Source organism: Numida meleagris, chromosome 1, assembly GCF_002078875.1.
Source record: "Numida meleagris isolate 19003 breed g44 Domestic line chromosome 1, NumMel1.0, whole genome shotgun sequence".
NCBI lineage: Eukaryota > Metazoa > Chordata > Aves > Galliformes > Numididae > Numida > Numida meleagris.
The window spans coordinates 76,246,097-76,268,743 of record NC_034409.1 but is presented as its reverse complement, the minus strand read 5'-3'; positions in this window follow the sequence as shown (position 1 = coordinate 76,268,743).

Here is a 22,647-nt window from a genome sequence, read left to right as displayed (position 1 = left end):
CTCTCTAAGCTGCCCCCAATAGGCCAAATGTGACCTATAGATCAAAAAAATGCAAGCACTGAGTGATAAACAAGGGAGCTGCATCAGTTATAAATCACACTTTTAATATAAAATTTGTTGCGGAAAAGTAACAGCAACATAAGATCCTCAGAAAAGTGTGCTTGGCTGGGTTTAATAGAGGGGTAATGCTCTCTGTGTGCTTCTGCTTTGGTATTCAGCAAATACCTTGGAGTTTTTGTTTTCTTTTTTCACACTCCCCAGGGCAGGCTATTCCAAGGTTGCTCAACAAATAGCTGCTCAAATGATATTGCTTAGGCTGCTTTTATCTGGCAGAGTAGCCCTGCCCTGAAAAAGGAATATAAGAACAAAGAGCATAAAGAGGGAAAGAAGTAAAGAAAAGAATGGACATCACCAGTTATTTCCAGATCTGTGCACTAGGAACACAGATATCCCCACTTCTCCAAGGAAGCAGAAGATTTCAAAATGAGTTTGAAGGTGGTCCTGGAAAATGTACATGCAGAGTAATTCTGCGTGGCAGCAGGGGAGATGGACTGGATATGAACTTAGTTGGTCTCTTCCATCTCCAATTTCTATCAAAACAGTCACCATTATTTAGAAATATGATAAATATTTTAAAAATCATAGATACAAACTAAATAAAACATATTAAATAACAAATTCAGCCAACTTAATCATGACTTTTCAACTTTTTAAACCAAGACAGCAGGGAAGAAGAAGGAACAGGCTTAAGATTTTAATCCTCTTTATTTAAGGCTAATTCACATAGGACACACCTTTGTGAGACTTGTTCAATAACATTTATGGAGCTGGGTTGGAGTTGTTGTTGGATTATCCTCAGTCCGCAGAGCTGCTGATTTTTTCCAGTTTTTATCTCACTCTAGCAGCTTTTAATTCAGATTTTGCCTTGTTTATATTTCATTCCTAGCTAGACCAGTAGATTTCATTTTGGGTAGTGTAATACCAATCTAGTCCTTTCGGCATTTACTCATCCAGAGGAAACTACACCAAATGCCAATTCCTTTCCTCATTCCAGTACTGACCAAAACAACATCATCTGTCCTCCAAGAGCTACGTGTTTGCAGATACACAGACTTCATCATCCTCAGCAGGAGAAGAAGAATTTTGACTTGAAAAACATAGAACTCCTTATTTGAGCATGTGGTGCATCTATAAAGTCTAGCTGCAGCAAGGGGGCTTGTGTTCCATGGGACAGCCACTAGACAGTGATACAGGCGCACTGACACAGCCAAAGTATGTCAGCTTCTCACTCCCTTAGCAGTCCCAGCCCCTCTCTAGCATTTTCTTCACAGCCTAACAGCTCAAATTTTCTCTGAATTCCAGTCAAATCTCAGCTTGCACATGTTCCTTCTGAGTACCCATAATTCAGTCTCAACAGGGAGAAAGGCTTGAATAAATCCTTTTCTCCTATAAAAACCAAAGATGAGGAATGTTCTGGAGTGGACAGATCCAGGATCATGCCTTCCCTTTGGTGTTCTGCTTGTTCAGCGGATAGAAGATCCCAGTCTTCTGGGTGGTCAGTGTTCACAGTGCTGTCTCTGGACTATCAATCCAGCTTCTTCTATTAGCACTAAAAACAATACAAGAAGATGAGGCAGACACAGTCATTCTTCCTATCACATACTTCCCTGAACACGTGTACGAGAAAAAAATAAACTAGAGCCTGCAAACTGACAAACTTGCTTGACAATACAACAGCCTTTGGAAGCAAACCCCGAGGACCACAGTGCAGTAGATGTGATCAATCCAACTGGAAGCCAGGGAATTGTTCTCATGCCATCTCCTCTTTTCTCTTAGATCTGGTGTTCCTTGTTTGACTACTTGTAGTATGTCCAGGAAACACTCAAAGGTGTTTTTCACTTGGAGTTTTAAAGAAGCCAACAGCTGCACGTTCTCTCTACTTCTGTTTATTCATTTTCTCTTCGCTCTCAGGTGCTTTGAAGTAGAAGTGGCCCTCAGTATTTGTTGGTTTGCTTTTTTCACAGGTGTTGAATCACTGAGCTACTAATGCTGCTTAGTGCTATGATGAGATGATAATAAACAGAGAATTAAATAAGAAAAAGAATGCACGTGGATTTTGCCTTATACTGGTATGATATATTCTAAGTGTATATTGCATACATAGCAAAGGCAGAGAGAAGCTGGGATATAAGAACTAGTTCTCAAGTCAAGTCACTACTGAGGCTGGCTTGGAAAGACTGATAATGTCAAAAAGATGATTCATTGTCATGAGCACAAGACTCAAAACGGTAGTGTTTCCTGCGTCTAAGGAAATTATTCTTTCTTTTTCTCTCACCTAATTTCAAATTAAATGATGCCACGTGAAGCAGAACAAAGGGCAGTATGGATTTCAAAAGACAGCATGGGTAATTGTTCCTCTGGAACTTCACGTGGTTGGTTGCTTAGGCTATTTCCTTGCTGAGTGGGAGATGTGGACTCAAATCTTCTAAAACACTTTAACTTGTGTAGCTAAGCTCTAGGAAGCAATGAGTTATTCACCAAACCTAAGCCAGGACCCTCTAGGTTTGTCTAGCTGCCTCTCCATTCTCATGGTGAATGCAGTTTTTGCACTCTTGCTACCACTGCAGGGAAAAAAGCAATCACTAAATAACAAAATGGCAGATAATGGGGAGCTGCAGTCAAGTAATCCAAAAATAAAACCTTTAATGTTCCTTCCTATTTGATGTAACCATGCCTTAGATACTGGGCCATAGAAAATCCATGGAATAATTTCCACCACTAGCTAAGTGGGGTTGCTGAAGTAATGAATACAGTGTTTGACTGGAAGATTTTGTAGATGAAGTTTGGATAGGTACCACAATTATTCTGTGACATCTGGCCTGGATCCTTTCCCATTTTAAAGGTTTTGTTTTCTTCCATCATTTCTGTCTCTGCCACATAACTATATCTAGGCATTTACTCCAAGTAACCAACTTTCTCTTCTCCTCCAGGCTCTCTGCAACAAGAGAACAGCCTTTAAAAAGCTTTGGTACTTCTTCATTCTGTGATGTAGCCCTGGAAAGCATGATTCCAAAAGTTTGGTGTACAAAGAAACCTCTGGCATTTCTTAAAAGAGATTATTTTGATTTAGGATTCAAAACAATAACACTTTACACTGCTGCCTGGAAGGGCAAGGTCTGCCTGGGTCCATAAAAGAATACTGTTTAGTTTAACCTTAGTAGTGAATTCTCTGCATTTGTGAACTTTTTCTCAAGAACCCTCTCCAATTAAGCAAGATTAAGAATTAAGGAAGATATTCATTCACTTTTGAAATCTGTAAAAAATTATTTTAATCTGGAAGAGGTGGTCATTTTATTATGATTATGCAATTATACTGTAAGAACGCATAAAAAATGATAAACTATTTCTTAAAAAAATTTCGTACTGCAGTAGAAATGGGAAAATAAACACAATGGTTTATCAAAATTAAGTGCATCCCAATTCATGCAAGGCTGTTGGAGTATCTAGGTGTTTTAAGAGCACTGGTAGTTCCACAGTAATATACGGACCAGTCATTTACTAAAGCTGGGCCTTGTGAATCTCTTTCAGAAGTGAAGGTCCCATGTCATCTCTTTGGGCTGAGAAATACCACGCACTCTCATCTGTAGGTTGAAATTCAAACAACATTTTTGTTGTTGTTATCTTGAAAAAAAAATTAAAGCTCTTGGAACATATCCAGACCAGAGGGCTTGGGCTGCAGAATGGCTCCAGAACGTGAGCATAGAGGATGTGCACCAAGGTTTCCTGCAAAAGCACTAGGGATGAGCTTCAGATGTAAACTGCATAAACATCCCAAAAGACAAAGTTGGTCTCAATCGGTGTTGGCCTTTGGATGTGAAATGTAATGTAAAAGTGCTAGTAAATCCTGATTGTTTTTCCTGCATTTCCTTAAGATCCAAATAAATTGCCCATTCGCGGGAATAAAGACTGTGCAGTTACGCGTGTGCGCACAACCACACAGCACGGTACAGGCAGAGCCCAGCATTCTCTACTTCGGAGCTACAGGTCCCTGGCACCTTCTGCACCGCATCAGGTTCGGGTAGCGGGGAACAACGCAAAGCAGAAGGCTGGACGGAGGTTTTCCGTGCAAACTGGAAGACGACCCCATTTCCCTCCTGCGGAAAAAGGAGCGGGTGACGGTCTCCTTCCCCACAGCAGCGGCCCGCCGCTCACTTCCGAACTCGGTGCACCCGCGGAGCACCGGGAGCCGCGCGGCGCAAGGACAGCAGCCGGCTCATCGCTGCTCCGCTCCGCTCAGCCCCGCAGCCAAACCCTCGGCGGAGCCGCGCCGAGGCGCCCGGCTCGCCGATCCCTGCGCGCGGTGCCCGGCCTGCCACGGCCGGGGCTCTCCGTGCCGCGGAGCGGGGTGCTCCCGGGCGGATCCCCGCCGCCCGCCCCGCCTGCGCGGGGCCGTGAGAGCGGGCCCGGGTGCCGGAGGCGGCGGGGAGGGCTGGGACGGGGCCCTGGCCAGGGGTTTCTCTCCCCCCGCACCTCCTCCCCTCGCACCGCCGGTTCCCGTGAGGCTGCAAGTGCCGCCGCGGCAGCTGGGGGGCCGGCGGGGGATGCTGCCGCCGCCCTGCCCAGAGCCGGAGTAAGGGCAAGAGCTGGTGGCGGCAGGAGCAGCCCCGGCGGCGGGACGAGGTGAGAGCGGCGCGGGGCAGGAGGGTGCCGGGGAGCAGCGGGGCCGCCGGGGCAGCCCGCCCTGCCTGGGGGCCGGGGGTGCACGGGGAAGGGTCGGGACGCAGCTGCGGGGGCTGCAGGCGGCGGGGCTCCGAACCCGGGCCGGGGGGGGGCCACGGCGCGACGCCGGGTTTGGCTTTGGGGTGCGGGGTGGGGAATGAGGGGCTTTCGGGCTGAGCCGGGCCGTGCCAGAGGCAGACGGAACTGCATAGAGGGGCCCCTCCGCCTCCCCTCCCCAAATCTGGGGCAGGCTGGCTTCTCATACATCTAGGATCAGGCGAAGGGAGAAGTTCCCGTAGAGCTCAGAGGTGTTTTCTCTGGCTGAAGTTATCTAGAAATAATACTGAGGTGAAGAACAGCGATTCATAACAAAACTGGAAAGAGCAACAGGTTGCTTCGCTGAAATCACATGCGCTGGGAAAATGTCACCTCCAGTCGACCTGGTAGAAAGCAGCTAACAGCAATACCGATTTGTAGGTCTTGTCTGGGGACCACCTACCACTGCACAAAACAAATGTTACCGTATGGCTGAAGAGATTTTCCTAAAACTAACGAATCATTCCCGAACACCTTCGTTTTGACTTTTGCAGATACAGGATATGATCTTTAGAACTTCTTTGATACATGCAATTGTTTGAAGCGTGTTACTGATGTTTTTCCTGCTATATGTGCAGATCTCCTGCTCACTGTTAGATTCTCCCTTTCCAAAGTGTCTCCGTGTCCTTCCTGTGCAGTGCGGACTAGAATCACCCCTGCTGGGCAGCCCAGGCTGGGCTCAGAGGAGCAGGGGAGATGGCACCTGGAACCCTACATCCCCTACCATGGCCAGTGGGCTACTCCCACTCAGTTGTGGCAGTGCAGGGGGAGGGCTCTGTGTCTGCATCCTTCCCTGGTTTCTCCTTTGGGCCGTGGCTCCATCACAGGCAGCACTTTTTTGCCTCCTACTCGAGTTTCACCAAGCGGTGTACATGTACAGAAGATGTGCTGGGAGGGGCAAGGTCAGGGGAATATTAGCGAGGCGTTGCTAAGGCCAATTCCCAGGCAGGGTAGTGCCCCTGAGAGCCTTTATGCTAATAGTGGAAGTCAGAGCCCTTAACTCCAGTTCTTGATTTAGGGTGGGGCTGAGCAGCTGCGGATTCCTTTCCCTTTCTGTCCTACCTTTCTTGCCTCACCACGCTGCAGAACTGAGCTCTCATTTCAACCAGAAATGCAAGTTCCAGCCCTGGAGACAGGATCCAGTTCAGTTCCCAGTGAATTCACTGGGGTTTGGTCACTGACCTCAGTGTTACGAAGTCTGGATCCACGCATTTCTTCTGGCTGTGAGAGGGGAAAGAATATGATCAGGATGATTATTAAGAATATTTTTGCCGAGGTTTGCTGAGTGTTGATGTAGGGATCTGATGGCTATTCAGATGGAACATTTGGAATCATCTGCATAGTTACCAGGGTGATCCTAACTCTGTGCCTGTGTGTGCCCGATTTCATCACACCAAACTGTCTCAGCCATACTTTCTCAGAGATCATTGGCGGAATAGGTAGCATCCAGGCAAAAAAATTGACAATGTTCCCAAAGCAGCAGTAGAACAATAATGATAGAGGAGGTTGTACAGTTAGTTCCCATGCCAAACTTCAAGACTGAATGGAAGATCCCAGGTTTGTCACTCAGACGTTCTTTGCACCATTCTCAAAGAGCAGTGCTTCCTTTATATTAGATTAGCTTGTTAGAAATATCTTCTGAAATATAAGCAGAAATGTCAAGTGAGACAATAAGAGCTTGGCAGTAAGCTCCCGTTGCATCTGCATGTGTTCTGGTGGTTGCAAACAACCTCTTCTGCATAAGTTGATAGGCTTTCTCAGTCATTTATTAACCGCAAGAGTGAGGAATGTGTTACCTGCATTCATTTGTGCCAGGGATTGCAGGAGCATTACTGACAGTCAGGTAGACTGAGGAGGCCACTGGCAGAGTGGTAGCTTTAGTATTGAAACCATCTCTTTTGAGGCATCAGGGCAACTTCCACAGTTGAGAAAGTCAGGGCAGCTGAACTGCTCAGCTCACAGAACATGGGAGGTCGTAGTCTCCTCGTGTGTGTGTGCAACAGAAGTGAGTGCCATACAGTCCAGTGTCTTCATTCTAAAGATGATTCCAGAACATGGTCTGGACTTGGACGCTGACCTCGGGCAAACCATTTCCTTTCTGTTTTCCTGTTTCAAAAGCGGGATTAAAGACAGCATTTCATACAGTCTTATTGGACATGTCTCATTTAGAGAAAGAGGTTTTTTTAAGTGCCCTGAAATTTCCATACCAAAACCTAGAAACTGTTTTAAAGCTTAATTGCTACATGGGAAACTTGAAAGCAAAGCCATTATGAAGTTTCTTGTCCTTTTGCCCACCATTTTCAGTGGGTTTCAGTTGACTGCAGTGGAGCATAGCATCCGGCAACTGCTTCTTTATTTTGCATTCTTACAACTAGATCCTATGTATCTGAACTGGCCTTACTCATCTAAATCCAGTTTGGAATTGGAGGGAAAATTTCATGCTACTTAAGGTGATACTTTCTAATCACCTGTAGTTAGCTGGGGAGCGCTGGCATTGACATATTAGCCTACCCCTGCACACGGTGTTTTGCACTACTGCTGAATAGTTCAGTGGACAAGACCCTGAACACCTCAGAAAATGTATGATATAGGACAGCATCTAGTAAGAGCCTGGGTTCTTACTTTTGCTTTTTGATAAACATGTGGTTAAGACGGGACAACTGTGTCATTGTGGATATGGTTCTGTGGTGTTCTCTTGTGCAGAGAGTTAGGACTGTTGTGCTGTGTCCTAACTCTGGAGGTGGGTTTGAACCATTGCTCCCCAAAACTTCTCAGAGTGCAGGTATTTGTGGTTATGGTGGCACTTGGCATGCTAACAGCAACCATTCCAACAACCAGTATTGGACCGGGAATGGGAATTTGCAGTGACAGGCAGAAAGAGAAGAAAAAGCCAGAGTAAAAAAGGAAGAATGGGGAAGGAAAAAGAAATAGGAGCAAGAGTGGCAGCAATTATAGAAAAAGCAACACTTTCCAGTGACCAGTTCTGAATGTGATGTAAAAAATAACAACTGAAAGTTTTATTTTACTACACAGAGCCCAGATTCTTCCTTTGATCTCTGTACAAGCTTCCTTTTGGCATCTGTGGGAGATCGGTGGAAGGAGGGGACTGTGTAGTCTTGAATTTATTGTGCAGCCTGTGGACAGTCATGGAACAGAACTCGGTCTTCTCCATAGCTATGAGCCCACTAGGAAGGTGTACGGATAGTCCTGAGATAAATGCTAAAAGTCAGTCTGTTCAGAGGCATCTCACCACCAAAACAGTAGATAAGTTATCTGAACACACTGCTCATCGCAGTTAAACTGTTGCCATCTGTTGAAATTAGCTCAGTATCTCTGCTACTGTCTGCAGGAATTCCTTTATAGTCATGATTTGTGTCATAGTGTACACAAATTGATTACTTTTGAGACTGTTCTGAGTAGTCAGCATCTGGAAACAGCTATTTCAGCTTAATACAGTAGGAATGCATTAAAAGGCCTGTAGTGAGTAACAATAAATTCTCTACAACACTTCCTTAAATTACAGTATGTGTAAATTTTGGTATATTATTCGTATTATTAATAAATTTTGCTAATTGTGCTTACTGCTCGAAAATAGCAATCGATGACGATTAAGAGATAGTTAACAGATGCACCAGCTGCACTCTGAGAAAACCGAAAATCACAAAACCATGACACAAATGTGCAACAATTCATAGAACTTGATCATTGATTTCAGTGTTTATCATGAATAATCAAAGAAACTCTTCTACAGAAATTTCTACTCATCTATAGAAGGTTTGCTGTAACTTGAAAGAATCTGACACCTGACGCTTCTGTTTCTTCACTGTGTCATACTTGGGCACTTGATATTTTGAGATAAAATCCTGGGAAATTTAGGTTTAGGTTCCTTTATATATAAATTACAAGAAATATTCAAGAGCAACCCAAAGCAAAGTCTGGCTGTCACGGTAAATCACTCCTGCTGTAGGAAAGTTTTCTCTGCTTTCTGCCTTCAGTCTGCAAGTCCCTCCAGCACCGTGATGATTCTTGGAGCAGCGTGCTGGGTTCTGCAAGTAGTGGGGCTGCTGACTTGTTTGCTGTCATCATTACTTGCCTTAGGAAGGCATGTCAGAAACCAGAATATTTATCTTAGTATGCTCTGCAAGCAGGAAAGAGAGCTGCTCCTTGTCATAAAGTGCTGAAATAGTCCGAGGCAGATTAGGAATAGGAGATGGAAGACATTTCGTCTGTTAATTTCCTGTCATCATTTCCTCAAGGCAGCCTAACAGCTGCAGTCCTTTTCTCCAAGAAGTACCACATAACGTGTGTTTTCTGCTTTCTATTCTCTGTGATTTGTTTTCGTCTTGTAGCATTGCTTGAAAAGGAGATGTTCGTACCCCATTTCTGGTTTTCCATCCTTTGACTCACCAGTGACCTGGCACCATTCATTAAGCATTTGTTTGTTCATGAAGTTGCTTTGTTTGAGAACTGGCTGTGTTAAAAAGCACACAGAAGACAAGCTGTTGGAGGCATTTCATGTCATGGAGATTTTTCCTGCAGCCCCATTGCTCCTAGCTCCTCTGGTACCAACTGGAAGCATCAGCAGGGGATGAAGACAGCAGCAACTGACTCAGGGAAGATGGAACAGATCTGTGCCACTTATACTGGGTTTTAGTATCAAAGTGTTCAGCAAACTCGGGAGCTCTCCAGGAGCATCCACTCATGACTGCATTCACATGGTCCATTGAAGAAAAATCTCCACAGAGGTGCTGCAGAAAGGGAGCTGTGGTGGTGATGGTGTTCACCAGTGAGGTTACAGATTAGGTACAGATCAAGGTAGGTTACAGATTAGGTTACAGATCAAGGTAGCAGATGTGTTGTTCACTCAGCCTTACTTAAATTCATCTTAGAGATGAATTGAGCTTGTTGACAGTTTCATCAGCACCTCTCCCTCTTCCCTTGAAGTTTCAGGATCCTGCAAAATACACAGTGTCGTTTCAGGTGCGCAGCAGTCCACTGTCTAGCTCACAGCTGCTGTGCCCCAGAAGGGCGAGGATCTTCTGTAGGTCGTGTGTGATAGTGTGACACCAGTCTGCCAGCTTGGTGCACATCTCCCTGATGCTCTATCAGGGCACTGTGTGGGCAGCTGTAAGTGTCCAAGTGAGCGAGTGTCTCAGCAGTTGGTGCTTGTGGCAGGGATTGCCTTGTTATTCCCATCTTTTTCAAGGTGACCTATTTAGCTGCATGCATTTTAAAATATTTTGAACATAATTGGTATTTGTTAAGAACTTCTGACTTGTTCACATTTTACAACGTTTTACATTTAGACTTTGAGGAGGAATTTGGCTTACCTAGTCTACACCAAGCAGTGGCCTCTACGCCATGCACTATGGCAGCTGTTCAGATGTCGTTATTTCTCCACAAGGGGTTTGAAAGTATTTTGAATAGTGGAAGTGGATTCTTCTAGGAGACTTTGTATCTGAAAGACCAGTATCTGCTTAAAGGACAACTAATCTACATTACATTTAGGCTCCACAAATACTGTGGGTGTTTCTGCATAGTCATATATATTTTGCAAGACTGGCATATTCCACAAATGATAGAATGTCAAACTCTACTAATGAGTTTCCTCCATTCAGTAGCCTTCAGTCTAGGAAGAAGGTGCAGATTTATAAACTGAACTGTAATCCTAAATCTTCTGCTGCCTGTATTTATGTTTTCAGGCAACCTACCTGCCTACAGTCCTTACCTTACTGCAGGGAGACAACTGTAATTCTTCTGTTTTATGGATCAGAGATTGAAGGGGCTGGATCCAGTCAGTGAATGACAAACAGGGTATAACATTGGTTTCTAATCAACAGAAATAGTTTCCACCTGTTGCACCTCAGTGTCCTTTAAATACATAATTCTATATGATACTCTAATGCCTAAAGCATTGTAATAAGGACATAAACATTAATAGCAACAGTGGTGTGTTAATGTATAGATAAACACAAAGGCATGAATTCTTGATAATATTTAGATTTATGTCTTTAATAAACACATCACTGACAAATTATGCTTCTTTTACTTCCCAAGATAGTATCAGGTTGAGTGATTGTACCAGCTAGCTAAGGTAAACTGCAGCTTCCATGTTTGCACGTGTAATATTTGCACATTTAATGGTCTCTGTTGAGTCATGTCCGTTATCACGGACATTTGCATACCTAAGCCTCTGGAAACAGCCATCAAGCAGAAAGCTCTGCTTAATCTTAAGGAGAAGGCTTTGCCTCCCCTCCTCCACAGTTAGATCAGAGATCATACTTTGATGATATTGCCTGGGAGCTTCCAGGTAAGAGTTCTGAGCAGCCACTCTGTGAAGGGGAGCAGGAGGCACAGTGGCAATGTGCTAGCTTGCACAGATGCCTTGGCCTCCCAGGGCTAGGCAGCACCTGAATGATATTTTGAAGGTGGACAAATTTCTGTGCCTTAAGTAGGTAACAAACATCTCAAGAACCTCGGAGGCTCTGAGCTTTAGTCCCTGATTATTAATAGCTGCAGTTCCTTCTTTCTTCTGGACTGTGTGTGCAACACTCACTGTTATTTGTTTCACTGTACTTTCACTGTGTTGAAGATTTAGTCCACAACCATGAGAGCTAGAAGTGTCCAGTTTTAATTGGAAATTGACTCGAATTAAACCATACAAATCCTGTTCAACAAAGGCATATTATTCTTGCTGAGCTTGTGGCTCTGAGCACAGATGTATCTGTAGCTCTGTGGCTGGACTCTCATGCAGGCAGGATCTGTCGACATTCATTGGAAAGAGCCAGAATGAAGCAGAGTAAGTTTTGGTGTTGTTTTGCTGTAGATATTGCTGTTGGTTTCATGTAATTTAAGTTTTCAGCTGGGGCAAAGAAGTATTTTATGATGCAGGAACAACACAAATTGGGTACAAAATACTCTGAATGGAAAGGAGTTCTATATGACCAGAAATATTGATACACACTGTTCAGTGTCATAGACAAACTATATGGGGAGAAGAGTTACAGTGATTCTCTTCGTTGGATAATTTCCATGCAGTGATAGAGCTAAAAGAACAAAATGAAGCAGTGGGATGGGAGTGGAGGTAGGCCCAGCACTGGCACTATCTGCTCTCTTACAGATCTGCCCACAGGAAATGTGAAAAGAACTTTGTCCCTTTTGTGGCTGTGGGAGTGCATGGGGTCACTGAAGTAAAAGTAGGGATGGCAAGGTTGAGTGCTCCTCATGTGCTGTTTGTGTAAGGATGTCATGCTTTTCCTATTCAATACGCTGGCTTCTGATAAACTGCTCCCTGCTTTGCGTGTCAGCACATTATTTGTTGGGGTAGACTTATTGCTTGTTATTATTGTTAATGACCCTGAGGGATAACACTTAATTGCCGTGATTCTAGGTGGGGACAGGAGCTGGTGATGGCTGCATTTGATGATGTCACCCTTATCTCGGTGACAGTGCCCAGCAAATGTCACTAAAGATCCCAAGACAGAATACAAACAGCTGCAGTTTGAGTACTGACAAACTGTCCTCTGAATGACAACCCAGGAAAATAAATGACTAACAAAGATTGTTATTGTGGAACAGATCATTCCAATGCCACTACATCAAAGTAACTTAAAGATTTTATTCTGAACTTATTTATTTTTCCTGAAAGTTTTATGGTTTTGCCAAATTATCTTCCCTATAAGCAATACTATGGTACCATTTGTGTTTGTAACTTTTAAGTGAAATTTTATTCTTGGAGGTGATTTGTAATGGTCCCATTTTCTTATTCAATACATCTGTTGCCATATTTATCAAGGTGAAAGCTGCAGTTGCAAAAGGCTAAAACAAATCTTGGGCACCATGGTTCTACGATAACATTGCAAAACCAGCAGAGCTGATGCAATGATGTGTATCCTCTCTTTTCATGTGCATTGCCAAGAGAATTACTGACTTTTAAGCTACAGTTGTGCCAACAAACAGAGGACATGGAAGAGCATAGGTGACACTGAGGGTACAATTTGTTCTGACGGCTCTTTGTTGCTGTTAACAATTTGCAGACTGGAAATAAAGCTTGGAATGATGACCATTAAAAATGGTAACATCTTGTAAATTATGAAATGGATACACTTGCACACAACACATGTAGAGTATTAAGATTTTGTTTTTATTGGCACTTTTTAAAACAATCCTATATTAGATGGCCTTGTTTGAGAGCTCTGCTTGTAGTAAATCACAGCATGTTTAAATGGCTGCCTTAGCAATAAGAAAGTTTGGCTGGGCAGAGACAGAATTTGAACATATGATTCCAGACAGTAAAAACAGTTGACAATAGCTTGGCATCAAGATATTGTCTTTCATCCAAAGATCTAAAATAGCTTTTAAAATGTTTTAATTACAGCATAATAGGTTTCCATTTTGCATCAAGGATTTTCAAAATATAAAAATACACAACCATCATTTCCAGATCTCTGTTTTTGGGTACTTATGGTCATGTTATGCTTCATGTTATTGATCTAAATTTGGTTTTAATTGTAACTTGCATTCAAGTTTCAAAATGATCTAATTTCCAGGCCCAAAGATGAAAGGGAGAATTTTTCATGAGCACGTAAAATGTTTAAAAGCTTAATTGTTTTGTTTTTTTTTCCCACTGGTATTTTTGCTCTTGAATTTCTTTTGTGCTTTAAATAATTTGTTTCTACTTCAGCTTGTAGTTGCCAGCTAACATATCCCCATAGTACTTCAACCACTAGTGTGCCATCTTCTTCAGAAGCAGAGCAACTATTAGTTATTCTGGCAATGCTACAGAAACAATAGCTAGGAAGGAAAAAAGTCATAATTCTTGGTAAAGCATGTAGCATAGCAGCGTCAATGTGTAGCTAACAATGTACATTTCCTCCTACATGAATTATTGTAGGTAAGCAACAGTTCATATCGTGTTGGAGAAAGGGATTATGAAATACATACGTCTTAGTTAAGGGAACACATAATACAGCTGGTGATGGCGTTAGATAACTCAAGGCTCTAATCTTTCCCTTTTGTGGACCAATAGAAATTGAAGATGAGCATAGAGACCTAAGGGACCTCTATGCTTTCCCTACGTACTTTGCCCAGTTTAAGTGCTGTCACGTTGGCTTCAGGTTGGATATCAGGAAAAATTTATTTTCAGAAAGAGTGTTAACTGTTTTTTGCAGCACATGATCCCTCCTCTGTTAAATCTTTAACCTATGGTTTGTAACCAATGCCAAGCTTCATCGCTTTCTGCTATCTTTATTTTTTATTAATAAAGTAATAAAACAGTTTAAATTAAAATATTTATAAAAATAATAATTATAAAAATATACGTATTTCCTCACTCTTAAAAAAATGACAACTATATCAAATGACGTCTAATCCCAACTCCAGTTCATTATACCTCTATTTTTCCTGAGTGCCTGGAAAAAAAGGAAAGATTTCATGATTCCTCTACAGACTAATGAATGAACCATCCTATGATCTCTTCTTCCCAGAAAAATTGCATGCTTTGAGATGCTTAGAGTGATACATATAAAATTATAACAACAGCTGTCCAGTATTATATTACCTTAGGAATACTGTGTAAATGAGCATCTCGTGATAATGCAAATCTCAACCAATTGAAAAATCCAAAGGTCATTTTCACTCATTCTATACTGAATTGGAAAGTAAAACAATGTATAAACTTTAGCTCATGCTATGGAGCTGAGCTACGTTATTCTTCAGTTCAGTTCTAGTACAGCTGCCACCATGATTGGAGTTGTTTCACCTCATTTTTTCAAAAAATCATTCAGTTCCAGCTTGGATTTGAAGAAGAGCAGGAAAAGCTCCTGCTCCTGCATCCTGGTTGCAGGATGGTGTAATCATGGTGTAGTCACCGGATTAGTACCAAAAAAAAAAAAAAAGGAAAATCAATAGCAGATTTTGAAATTTTCATTAACTTTGCACAGATTTGATACATGTTCAGAAAATTTTGTCAGGAATGAATTCTGTCTGTAGTTCTTTGTGTATTATTTACTACTCCATGATCTAAAATATTATTAGATTAGAAAGTAGAAAGCATGTGCACATCCTTTTAAGGTCAGATGGTATCAAGAGAGAGAAACTCTCAAATGCTGTTTTTCTGAATAACTCTTCTGCATTCACAAAACAGAGTTTGAACTAGGCATGCTACTTTATCCCTACCTGTTTTGAGTATTTCTGGGATTATGAAAATTGTAAAAACCCAAGACTAAAAAATATAAAAATTAAAAATTAAAACATTTTAAATGTCTGCACATATAATAATCAAATGAATGCATTAAACGGAACTTAGCTTCAGTAGATACTTTAGAGATCATAAAAATGGGCACTACAAGACCCGAGTGACAGAGATCAAACAGATATCTTTTTACAAAAGTGGCTCCAGGTCTGGTTTTTCTAGTTCTCGGAAAATTTATGCTCTTTGGTGAGCAAGGCAACACTTAATTTTGTCTGGTTAACTGCTCATCAAATATTTGACCCTGAATTATAGATTTCCTACAGAGCATATTAACCACCTGATAGAAGATTTAAGGAAAACAGGTAAATGGGAAGGTACTGAGATCAGCATGGAATAAGATAGGAAGTAAGGGGACGGTGACACTCCTCTCTCCTAAAATTCAAGCTGTGTGTGCTCTTTGGATCTATATCCTGGCTTCTGTCACTGAGTATTTTTCTCACTCAACTCCTGAATTTCCCATTGCCACACCTTCTCCGTACTGGTAAAGTAGTTCAGTCCTCTCGCTGTGTAGCCTGACCCATGGCAGAGTATGTTTGAAGGTTCACGCTTTGCAGGTAATAGTTGTGTTCTCTGGCCTAGTTTAAATGCCTGGCTTCTGAGACTTCACCTGGGAACAGAGCAGTGTGCCAGCTTGTCTGGGAGCACTCAGGAGCAATCCAGTGGATCCTTACAGCCCCGTGTGATCAGGGAGAAGGGAGATTGGAGTTGTTTTCAATGGTACAGATCTGAAGAATAAATAAGGCTAGGTTTTGACAGAAAATGTGAAATTATTTAAATTGAATTATGGAAAGATATAAAAATTGTATTGGGAAAGGTTTTCTTTTGCAAATACATGGTACAGTTTATGGTCAAAAAGAAGGATCCACTTCATGATGAAATAATGATCGTCTAAAGTTTGGGTGGCTCAGCTGGTATACAGTATGGCCCAGTTCAAGCCTTTCAGCCAAGTCAGGGCCAAGCAGAAACTGTGTGTTGCAGACAAGTGCCACCTCTCCAATGGCCATGATTATCTGCAATGATCAATCTCTTTCAGTGTATGTCAAATGCATTAATAGTAAAAAGTGTTTAAACAGATGCCTCTCTCAAGACCTGAACTGATGATGATGATGGGCCTGTGTAACTGCACAGGCTTGACACCTGTGTTCTTGCAAATGAGACTCAGAATTTACCGTAAAAATTGTGTTGTTTTAAAACTGCATGTAAAGCATAATTTGCATATTTTTACAGGGCTTGCATCATGCAAACGTTATCCAGCATGGATACATCCCAGAACACACAGCATAGCTGATAGTCTTAGTAACAAAGCCTGATTCAGAAACCGCATATTGACAGGCAGGCAAAGACTCTCTGCTTCACTGCAGACTTTACATGATTCTAAATACACAAATGTATTAAACATTTGAATATAAATTACGGAATCAGAACCACAGAATGGCTTGGGTTGAAAGGGAAGTCAAAGATCGTCTAGTTCCGACCCCCCGGCATGGGCAGGGCTGCCACCCTCTAGATCAGGCTGCCCAGGACCCCATCCAACCTGGCCTCGAATGCCTCCAGGGCTGGGGCACCCACAGCTCTCTAGGCTGCTTATTCAATGAACAGACTCTTCATCCTTTCAGTGAAAAAATTCCCCCCTGACATGTTTATAAACTATAATTTTAGAAATATTAATCACACAAATATTTAGATAAGAACTGTATGGTGTCTAATTGATTGTTCTTGGTAGAAGATATGGCGAACTTGGTAAGGACAACTGAGTTAAATATGGCTTACCTTTGAAATAGGAAAAGGAACAGTTGAACTTGCGTTTCTGGATTTCAGCAGATAATTCCTAACTTTTTGGCTCCAAATCCCTCTTCTGGATGGTTTTAACATGTGCATGACTGTGTGTTTGGGGACACTTGCCCATCTCCATCCTTAAGCATAATCAAACAGATAAAACAGTGCACAGTGGATATATATGTCAGTTTGTAGAAAACCTAAGTAGCAGAGAAAATTTATCAACCCAAGAATTAAGCTGGCTTACAAATCAATTAAAAAAAGTAATGATGAATAATCATATAATAAGAATATTAATTGTTAATGATGAAACTTATTGGTAGGAATATGAAGTCCTTTTGCATCAGTACTTCAACAACGTAAAATTGTTGAAGGCGAAACTTGAGGTGGGAGATTGGGTATCCCAGCTCAGTGTGTAACTTGTTCTGAAAGAACCAGCAACGATTTCTGCTGGAGAAAGGATCCAGACAAGTTATGTGGAGGTGTGGATCTATTTTTTTCTGTGTCTCTGTGTAAATCTTGGTGGTCTTACTGGGACTCTGATAATCAAAATTACATGATTTTATAGTATTCCTGTCTAATTAATCTCTCTCTAAGACTATGGGAAACTTTTCTCTCTCTCCAGAAATCCCTTTGTGACGCTTAGTGTCCCTTGATACTGATGTTCCAGACAGAGCTATTAGTGCCGAGCCTCCAGACACAGAAATTGGATTTACAGGCTATTATTTAAAGTCTTCAGAGAGTTGAAGGGGTGGAAAGAATCTGGAATGGAATAGTATACTTCCCCCAGTTTCACTTTTCAGAAATTAAATAAACATTTACAAAGAAAATCATGAAAGCTTTTTTTTTAATTAGAGGTATAAGCATTAGCTGTTCATTATATCCTCCCACTTGTACATTGTGGGAAAGAACCATTTGTCATCCAAGAGTGCAGAGGCTTAATGATTAGCAGGTAGTCTTAGATCCTTGGAGAGAAGCTATGAGAGGAGCATACAGTATTATTATCATAATATTTTATATATAATAATAATATTCTGTTTATTTTACGGAGAAACAATGATTCAGTCTCAGCATACTCCATCCTCCACTGCTGAAGTCAAAGCTAATTGTTATCTATTTACTGGCTTGGAAGCAGAGGTTTCTTTGGCTGCATCCACCATTACACAAGAAGAAAAGAGCAAGAAATAAAGCTGGCAAGAAATAGGACATACACAGTGAACACTGGAAGTCTTACTGATGCAGTGTACCTTCTACTTCTGTTTTCTCAGCCATACTTTTTGCTGCTAATGGGTTGAGCTCAGGAAGAGATTATAAATGCTCATGTTAGTTTTGTAGTCTCCTTGATTCTTTGCAGAAGGACCAATGGGGGGTGCTTTGTTTCACTTGAAATTGCTTCATTCAGCTTTGCAAATATCAAGAGGGACGAGTATGTTGTTGTCCTCTGAAGATTTAGGAGCAATCTGCCTTGACATTTTATAATTAAATGTGATTGTGCTGGGTATTTAGCAAGGCTCTTTAACAATGTTTTCAGACGTTATCTATTAAAAGCAAATACCAAATTTGATTAAAAATTGCTGCTCCCAGTCACTTTCTAAATGTTTGTTGCCTTGACAATTGCGATGCTACTTTTTCACTGTCCATCTGGTATTTTCATAGAGTTTTCTAGTTACAGAAATACAGATTTGCTCAAGTGCATTTCTGTGGTACATCCTAGGTCTCTCTTTTCCATAGTGATTTTATGACCATTTTTTCCATTGGCAGATTAATTATAAGAGTATTTCCATTCACTTTGCATCACATTAGCTCTTTTAGGTGACTACAGATCTGGTAGGCTTGGTCTTAACAAAGGCACATTTTGAATATTGAGTCTGTCCTGTTAAAAACAGAATAAAATACTCCATCACTTTATTGAGAAGCCTCAGGAGGATTAGAGAATGAGTTTTCAGGTGCAGTGTTTGAAGTGTGTATACCTCTTTTAAAAGTAAGTTATCAATGAAATGACCTCTTGCTAGTCTATATTTACTCTTTTTTGAAGCTTCATCTTTTTTCTGTTCACTTCGTAAGTCAAAACAGAATATCGCCCCATTGCTAACACTGCAGGTTTAACCTACTATCTGAAAATCAAGTTTGGCTTGTTCTGCTTCACTACAGTAGCACCCACAGCACAAGCACGGTGGATCTGGAACTTATCAAGGATTTTTCTTTATATTCAAGACAAGTATACATGTGACCTAGACCTGAACTTTTACAGTGCTGACACTATAGGAAACATTTCCCTTGTCAGTAAGTTGATATGTCAGCACCAGTAGTTACAACAGTTAAAACTAGTGGCAGCTTTTTTTTGCTGCTTCATTTAAAGAAAAAAAAAAAAAAAACTTTTTAAGGTAGAAATTCTAAGTTGGCTGCCTAAACAGCTTAAATGTGACAGTTCTGCTGAGAAGAGAGCTAATTCCTCAACAGACAAAGTATAGATAAGCTGCAGCATAATCCAGTGTCACATTTTTCTGCTTTTGTGACAGTGACACATCTGTGGCACACATATTATATATGTTTCAAAATCATCTTACACTCTGGGGAGCTTGCATCAAAACTATCATGAGACATGCAACATTACATGTCCCCTTCCTCTACCCAAATATTATGCATGTCCTTTGCCTCGCATATAATCACAAGAAAGAAGGCTGTGATCATATCTCTTGAAAAAATGTCTTATTTTTTTAAGATCTTATAAATCTATCAAATCTCTGTGGTTAAATTTGTTGTTTGCATCTCTCTGTGCAAGTCTAGGGAGATAGAAGAGAAAACAGTTACTTAGCTGCACTTGGGATTCTCGCCAGCCTTTGTGGGATGGAAAATTCCTTCCTAATTCCATATCTGACTTTAAATTTGACCCTCAGCATGTGTGCAAGATAGACCAACACACACACACTTCAGAAAAAAAAAGACCCTTTGTGTCCTAGCAGGACATTGGTGCAACTTTTCCAAGGTCCCAGTCTGGCTGCTGCCGATCAAGGAAGCTTTGTCTTCCCTCAAGCATCCTAGACTGTGCGGGTAAATTGGGCATCAGAAAAAAGAGCTGTGCTCTACCTCCCGCAGGCTGTCAACAGAAGCCTTGAAACATGAGATTTGGCTGTAGTGTTCATCTCAATGAAGAGCTACCAGAAAGATGAGCATATTGAGCACAGTACAAGAAACCACTGGTCCCCATGGGAGAGTTAAAGTGCACGCATTCCAATATTAGTGATCACTTTTATATTATAAATTTAATATATTTATATATAAAATTGCTAGCTAGCACTGTTAGCTTTTCTCTTCTTTATTTTTAACAAAACCAGTTTTATTTTACTATCTAGATACCAACTAAAATATATTGAGGAGGTTCAGAATGAGACTGATTCCCAAGTGATCTCTTGATAAATTACCCCAATCACTGATATAATCCATTTAACAAAACCTTTGAGCTGCCTTCATAAAATAGTTTTGAATCTCTCCATTAACTGCAGTTTTCAAATTTGTACATTCCTGTGTCTTGGAGAAGTACACGTGGTACTGACAGTTGCCTTTATCAAGTTAGCTTATCGTAATAAGAACAGTGGTGTGTGTGTGTGTGTGTGTGTGTGTGTGTTAAAAGATGATTCACATTAATTTAATTTTACCCTTCTTGTTTTTAGAAAGCATGCTAACATAACTCCTTTTATTATTGTATCCACATTGATATTGAGGTACAGTGCCTAAAATTTCCTAGGCACTTCTTCTTTAGTAGTTATTTAATACCTAGATTCATTTGCAGTTCTCTGGCCCTTTGGAATTTTCCCCGTTTTCCATTAGATGTTCAGTATCAACACCAGTGGTTCGAAGAACTCCTCATTCAGTTTATGTAAGTCTCCAGGCCTGTTGATTTGAAAACATTTAATTTTAGCAGATCTCATCTCACATCTCTTTTTATTACCTACAGTGAATTTTGCTGTGCTGACGTAATATGGGATGATACATTCTCCAGCTTTATTCCAAGGACAAAATGTTGTGCAAAGGACAAAATGTTTATTGGGTATTTCCTCCTTTTTTTGGATTGTTATTTACAGTTTTATCATCCACATCTAGCAGTGGGCTCATGGCCAGTCCCAGGCTTTTCCTAATATTTATAAAAATATCTTTTTTCTCTCTTTATCCCTATTAACTATTAGTATTTCCTTCATTTTATTAAGTTCCCTTGTAAGTTCCCTGCATATTTTATTTAACACTTACTTTCCCATTTCTGCCATGCTGCAAATAAGTGAATTTTACTATGTTTTATTGCTCTTCTTTATTGCCATCTTCTACCTAGACAGTTTCTGTTTTAATATAAATATTTTTGTGCTTAGAAGCACACTTTCCCCTGTGATTGGATAGGTTTAACACTTTATTTTATATTTCCCATTTGGTTTTGCATTACCAGTCAATCGGACTAACAGTTGTTCTAAATGTTGGAAGTTTGTACTGTTTAAAGATGCAAGTCTGTATTTTGGAACCAGTCCATTACTGATTGATGCCACATTCTGCTTGCACAAGGTGACTGTGACCATATCACCATTATTAATACCTAGGCAGTTGCCAGTTCAAGGCAAGCAGTTAAATCTTCTTGGCTGTGGCTGAGCTACTCCAGCTTCCATAGGGAAGAGTCTGCGTTACCTCAGGAGCCCTGGGAAATCTAACAGTCATTTTGTTACTGCCCTCATGAAAGGTGCAGCACATGCTTTTTAGCAAGAGCACATCCCTCATGACAAAGTTTATTTCTAGTTAGCAAGCAAATCATAATAAGAAGGAAAACTTTAACTGAGGAGATGAGTAGAATCATTAGGAATGATTCCAGCAAAACTCCAAAAGGAAGGATGTGGAGTTGCATGAAAATTCTTTGGGGTTTTTTTGGTTTGGTTTGGTTTTGTCCGACCAGCTGCTCATTCTTGCTCTATTCTGTTTGCTGTTGGAAATATTTATAGGGCAGAACTGTAACCAGCAATCACTCCCATTTTCAAAATATCATCAATGAATATGCATTCCGATTTATAGCAAGGTCTCCTGGAGGCTGTGTCAGCCAAACATCTGTTGTTGGAATTTTTGATACTAGACCGAACACAGAGTAGAACGCTATACTTTGTAGCTGTGCCCAGGTCAGAAAGGAAAAATGGATCTAGGTTGTCCTGTACATGGTGGCAAATATAGCTTCCATGCTATATGAACATTATGGACTTCAGTTTAAGGCTCCAATCTGACACAGAAAAAGGGTCTCCCTCAGAGAGAAAAAGGAGGATAAGAAAGCCAGTTAAATACCTGGGGTTTTGCTAGAGATGAGAAGAGTCCATGATAAAGTGATCAGAAGGGAAGGCTGCCCTTTTTGCTACAAAGCATACTTCAGGTTTTTATTCAGGTAGAGGGAAACACAGTTAATTCCCTGGTCATGTGCTGTTGCTGAAGAACAGTTCCTTAAATGAATAGGTGAGGTACCTTCTGAAACTTAAAAATAGGCTGCTTGGCTGCTTCTCTTGCCTCCCCCCAGTTCTTTTTTTTTTTTTTTTTTTTGAGATTTCCAGAGGGCAAAGATAGCATTTCCTTCTTTTAGGGTTTCTGGACAAATAATTATAGGAGCAGCTAAAGACTGAGTGGGATGGTTCTCCTTTTGTAGGAAGCAAAAATCCTCCCAGTTACAGGAAAAGTATAGCCAAGAAATGGTGAATAAGCATCTGGTTTATGCCATGACCTGGCAAAGGAGTCTGTACCTAGCACAATGACTCCTGTCACCAGGATTGCCTTGTTTCCCTTCTCACATA